Source organism: Sinocyclocheilus grahami, unplaced genomic scaffold (assembly GCF_001515645.1).
Source record: "Sinocyclocheilus grahami isolate Dianchi unplaced genomic scaffold, SAMN03320097.WGS_v1.1 scaffold751.1, whole genome shotgun sequence".
NCBI classification, from domain to species: Eukaryota; Metazoa; Chordata; class Actinopteri; order Cypriniformes; family Cyprinidae; genus Sinocyclocheilus; species Sinocyclocheilus grahami.
Genome location: NW_015505930.1, coordinates 112,923 through 119,283, shown reverse-complemented (window position 1 = coordinate 119,283; position 6,361 = coordinate 112,923). Strand labels below are relative to the sequence as shown.

The window sequence follows — 6,361 nt, the reverse complement described above, 5'->3', positions numbered from 1 at the left end:
AAAAAAAAAAAAAAAAAAAACAGAATCGCTGAGTTGGAAAAAGGATCACCCACTTGTGTCAGTATTTTGTTGATCCACCTTTTGCTTTAATTACAGCATTTAGTCTGTTGGGATTTGTCTCTACTAACTTTGCACATCTAGACTTTGCAATATTTGCCCACTCTTCTTTGCAGAACTGCTCAAGTTCAGTTAAATTTGATGGTGAGCGTTTGTGGACTGCAGTCTTCAAGTTATTCCACAGATTTTCAGTGGGGTTTAAGTCTGGGCTCTGACTAGGCCATTCAAGGACATTCACCTTTTTCTCCTTCAACCACTGTGTGGTCAGTTTTGCTGTGTGTTTTGGGTCATTGTCATGCTGGAAGCTAAACCTTCTTCCCATTGACAACAGCAAATTGTCCTCAAGAATTTGACTCTACTTTGCCCTGTCCATTTTTCCTTCTGTCCTGACAAGTGTTCCAGACCCTTCTGCAGAGAAATACTCCCAGAACAGGATATCATCACCTGTTATTTGGATGGTGAGCTGTAATAATGGTGGATGATAATATTGGGATGTCTTTGACCCATGTGTGTATGTATGTGTGTATATATACAGTGGGTATGGAAAGTATTCAGACCCCCTTAAATTTTTCACTCTTTGTTGTATTGCAGCCATTTGCTAAAATCATTTGTTAATTTTTTTTCCTCATTAATGTACACACAGCACCCCATATTGACAGAAAAACACAGAATTGTTGACATTTTTGCAGATTTATTAAAAAAGAAAAACTGAAATATCACATGGTCCTAAGTATTCAGACCCTTTGCTCAGTATTTAGTAGAAGCACCCTTTTGATCGAATACAGCCATGAGTCTTTTTGGGATATATATATATATATATATATATATATATATGTATATATATTAGGGGTGTAACGGTACACAGAAGTCACGGTTCAATACATACCTTGGTTTTAGGGTCTCGGTTCGATACGAGTTCGGTACAACAGGAAAAAGCAACAAATACCCTATTTGTTTTCCATTTATTTTGAACAGACAGTAGTGCTACATACATGTAGCCATGTAGCATGAGCAGTCATTGATTTGAATTAGATAATTATGTAATTTCAAGATTTAAAGCAAAAACAGAATGGTCTGACTTTTGTCTTGTGAAATTATGCTACTTAAAACACCTGCACAAAACAAAAACAGCAAATTAATATGCAAATGTATTCTCTGACAGCAGGTGGCGCTTATGGAACAGCAGAGGTATAGCATGTCCTTGATTACTGCTGTAAACAAAGCAGCACTGCAATATGCATTATATACAGGTAAGTGTAAAAGAAAATGCAATCAAAACTTTTCTGAAGATGGTAAGTTCCCCCTCTGAGATACATTCATATAACCCACAACCCCCAATTCAATATTTATATTTTTCCTCCAATATTTTGCACATCGCAAAAAGTGACCTTGATCTGCCTGTTATGGTATTTTCTCCTCTTTGTGTCTGTCTTAAGCATTTCTGGCTTCTGTTAGCATCCTGTTTACAGACTTATAATATTTTCACACAAATTACATTTTTGGAAATGATCGCAATGCAGTTTGTGTGCAATTCCGGATTAGAGATCGGCCAAAATAAAAATAAAAAAACAACACATTTTTCCAATTTATGGCTGGTGGACCAGTGCATATCTAGAGCCCGAAGCTTTCCCACACTGCTGATTTAAAACAAGCAGGCGGTTCTTCGAGCTCTTGCGTGCCATCTAAGCTCACCGTTCTTGTTTTGGGTTGGTGCGTAGATTGTCTCTTCTTCTGCTCTTTCCTGTTGTGACAGTTAGCGTTGCATTATCACGTACGCACCCCTTCTGGATTGATCGCATATGACTGACTGTATTCATCATCAGACTGCATGAACCAAACCATGACTTCCGTACCGTTACACCCCTAATTATTTTATTTTATTTTATTTTAACATAGTGGTGAAAATAACATGCAAAAAAACTCCTTGGAATTCTTCATATATTAGCAAATATCCACAATTTAATGAAAGTGAAATGCAAGTTGCATCATCCCTGTCTGAATTCTTCAAGTCAAATTAAAGTTTCCTCTTTTATACCATGGTTTTATTTAGTAAATAATTAAATAATTTAGTTATTTGTAGAAGTATCAGCTTTAAAAGCACAGTTCAGTACCGTAAGCAAACGATTTGTCAAGCCTGTTATTTTTCTGAAGTCATTGCTGTATTTGTCATATATGAAAAAGCATTTGAGATGGACTTGAATTGAAAATGTAGTTTATTAACAGGTAAACACTTTTTTGTGTGTGTGTGTGTGCAAAGTGATTGACAGGCATAGAGAATTTCTGATTGGCTAAAAAAGTGCAGGCTTGACTGTTGACTTTAACTGTTTTTGATTATAAGCCTGGCAGTGTCATAGAAACAAATGTATTTTCTCAGGACCTCTCTTACAGTCATATCTGTTCTGTCAAAGAGCACAATTTGTGTCATTTGTTGAGATCTCTATGAATTTATTGGTTTTACTAGTAAAAAAATTTTTTTTTTTCCTTTTTACAAGTGTTATTGTTTGTGGCCACATAAGAGATTGGCATTTGAGTTTAGGCAGTTACGTGCAGCCTGGCAGGCTAAGAGAAATCTAAGGTTACCCTCCCTGCCAACACAAGGGTTTTGTAATGGTGACCCTGTGTGAGGAGGGGTTTGTTTGGTGAAACTTTCCTCCCCACCCATAACATAGCCTCTGCATACAATGGAAGTGATCATATCTCTCTGTCTGAACAGGAGGAGAGGAAATGAACACTTTGGAGGGTGGACTGTAGAACATGCAGCTACATGCTAGATAGTTATCGTCCAGAAAATACCAGATAATTATTGACCTTTTAATTTTAATTCACAGTTAAGTTTCTTGTTGTAGTTTTTCTTCCGTGTGAATCCTTCTCACAGCGCCCGTGGCTACAGCCATATCCTCGGCTAGTCATAATTCATGATATGCTCACCGGAATAATAGAAGAATACATAAGAATATATTATTTATTATAGATGCCCTGAAAAATCTCTGCTCCTGTTTACTTCCAAATAATTGTTTACGCTTTTTGTCATAAAAAAGTATTCATAGCTTTGTGTGAAATTTATGTGACAGGACTTTATTTATTTTAATTTTTTTGATCACAAGATCCATAAAATACTATTAAGATTTTGGGAGTTGTATATGCAATTAAAACAGAATGTTCCAAACCATTAAACTCCTAGGCACTGAAACCCAAAGTTTCTTATTTTCAGCCTCCTAAATAAAGTTTCACAGGGTGTGGGACAACATCCAGTTGACTTGAACTCTCCATGTAACTACTCAGAACAGGAAAGGATTTTTTTTACATAGTAAAGAACCTTAAGATGGAGGCTGATAAAACTAGAGGCGGACCTTGTTTTGTCTGGAACGCCGCTCGCCAGCTAATTAGACACAAATAGACATTTGATTGATCATTTCCTTACTTGTCCTGTTTCACCATGCAAGTGGAACACAGCCGAGATACTTTAGAAGAATGGGTCAAAGATTAGTGTTCTAGAACATGCCATTCTTGATATAAAGGAAGCTTTTAGACGGATTATGTATGAGTATAATATGCCTCAGAACACATCTCAAGAGTAAAAACTGCAGTAGTTCAACAGTTGGGGGCCTGTGTGATATTTTGAAATAAGTCTTTTATGCTCTCCAAGGCTGCATTTATTGATAAAAAATTAGTAAATATAATTAGAATTTAAAATAACTGTTTTATTTTTAATATATTTTAAAATAATATGATTTATTCCTGTAATGGCAAAGCAGCCATTACTCCAGTCTTCAGTGCCACATCATCCTTCAGAGATCATTTTAATATGCTAATTTGGTGCTTATTATTATCAATGTTGAAGCCAGTTGTGCTGCTTAATATTTTTGTGAAAACCATGACACACACAGCATTTATTTGTAACAACGTAAGAATCTTTACTGTTACTTTTAATCAGTTTAATGTGTCCTTGCTGAATAAAAGTATCAATTAAAAAAAAATCTTACTGACCCCTGAATTGCACTGATAAGTTATTTTTTATTTTTTTTGTCAAACAGCTGTTAGAGTCATTTGTAGAGACTTGAAGTGTTTGGTTTGCTTGTGTGTATGTGCTCTAGAACAGTGTTTCCCAACCTTTTTTTAGTCGCGGCACCCTTTGGAAATTTTAACAAACTTGTGGTACCCTACAAAATTTATTTTGTCACAATATTTGAATTTCTAACTTCAATATGATAATTTGAAAAGTATAGATATTCGGTACAACAGGGAAGAACTGCAAAATATAATGTCATACAGATATTTTTTATATTATTAAAAAAAATTGTCCATCAATGGTGGCAATCAGTAGGCTAATTTCTAATGAAGAGACCAATTTATATGACAGATTTTAATGTAGGCTTTTATACATACGTAAACATTATTTAATTACCATTATAACTAGCTATTCTCACAATTTTTTTGCTCACTCAGTGTTTTTTTTATTTTACAGCGGGGTAATTTTGTACAGTGGGGTAATTTTGGTGCAGTAGCACGAGATAGCTTGATTTCAAACTTTGAATTGAATAAAAAATGACAAGTAAGCAGTCAGTAATAAAATAAGAACAAATAAAGAAATTAATAATGATAGCACAAATAAAAAATAACGACAGGCCTTCAAATTAAATAAATAGCTTTTTAGTTTTTCAGGTAGGTCTAACAGTAGGGTTAAGATATTTAACTTTATTTTTTTAACCAATTATCCAAATAACGTTTAGTCCTAGAAAGCTGTTATTATCAGAACACGCGAGCATAACATAACGGTTAGCAGATCAATGAATGAGAGGGCAGCGTTACCAGAATTGCCATATACCAAACCATGTTACAACACAGTAGGGCTATTGCAGACAGAAACAATACTGTACTACATCGATGTTTCCTGTCGGCTCAATTTTTGAGTGGACTTTGCTGTTCCGATTCGCATGAACGGTATACGAGTGGAGCGACTGAGCGGAGCGCACACGCATAGAGCGGGATAATACGCAGAGCGTCACACCACGTGAAGGTGAATCCTGAGCGGTGAACAAATTTTCGGCAGCCGAAATTTCGGTGCATCTCTAATTATTGGCGACATCAGAAATGGATATTATATAATAGATACTTTTTTGAACATTTTAGCAATTTAAAAATATTATAATTAAAAAAAAAGATTTTTTTACATGGCACCCCTGCTCTCGACAGACGGCACCCCGGTTGGGAAACACTGCTCTAGAGTCATTATCGTGGGCAAAATTCTGTTAATCCTAGTACACATTCCAAAGGAAGTGGGTGGAGACAGTGAGATAAAGGGTGTAATTCAGTCTGAAAGGTATCAATTAATGAGTTCAGTTATATCGCACCGAACAGCAGTAAAACCCATTTTCCTGTTACACATTTTTTATTCTAATGAAGGTTACATAATGTTTGAAAAATGATTCAGTCACAAAGCCTTAAGTATGGAAAGGCTTCTGCATTCAAAGCAGGTTCTTTAAGCTAAAATCAGATGCTAATGAGGCGGATGGTCCAGGATAATGTTTTGGTAAGGCCTATGTTGATGTTTCTATGCAGTTCATGTCATAAGAGTCTCTGTGATGTTCTGGTCTCTAGATCTCAGATTCATTGTAAGTCTAAGAGTTTTTTTCACCTGTTTACTTTCCACTAGTTAAAAATCATGTGTCTGATTGCTTAGAAAAGTAATATTATATCTTTCCTCAAGCCACAGGATTTGAGGTATCATTCATTCCTTTTTTATTGCCCTAAGATTATGTTCATTTATAAGCAGGGCCTTCAGTTTTTACCTCGGGATAACATGTCTCAAATATGAAATGTCATTTGGCAGTTTGTGTTTAAATGCTGATGATACTCTGAAAGTGTTTTTCATTCCAAAAAGATTGAAAGCTTTAAAGGGGTGGTTCATTGCGATTTCACTTTTTTAACGTTAGTTAGTGTGTGATGTTGCTGTTTGAGCATAAACAATATCTGCAAAGTTACGAAGCTGAAAGTTCAATGCAAACTGAGATATCGTTTTTTAAAATTATGGCAGTCTAATGCCTACAAAAAGGGCTGGTAGGGACTACAAAAAGTTACTTCACGGGTTTGTGATGTCACAAAGCCAGATAAACCCCGCCCTCGGGAAAAGGCAGCAAAGAGGGCGAGGCCATGCTGCGCTGCTTTAGAGAAGAGGAAGAGAAAACTAGAGGTGCACGTAAAAATCTATTCATATATGAATCGCGATTCTGTCTTCTAACAATTCAAATGGATCCACAAGTTTCAAAAGCAATGTTCTAAAGCAGCGGTTCTTAATACTGTTCCT

At 35.7% G+C, this 6,361-nt stretch overlaps 1 protein-coding gene across 1 annotated transcript in view; it reads left to right on the top strand.

Annotated features, from left to right (window-relative positions):
• The window catches only part of LOC107560997 (receptor-type tyrosine-protein phosphatase gamma-like), a 102,255-nt gene that overhangs the window by 34,229 nt on the left and 61,665 nt on the right, over positions 1 to 6,361 (top strand). The window lies entirely within an intron of this gene.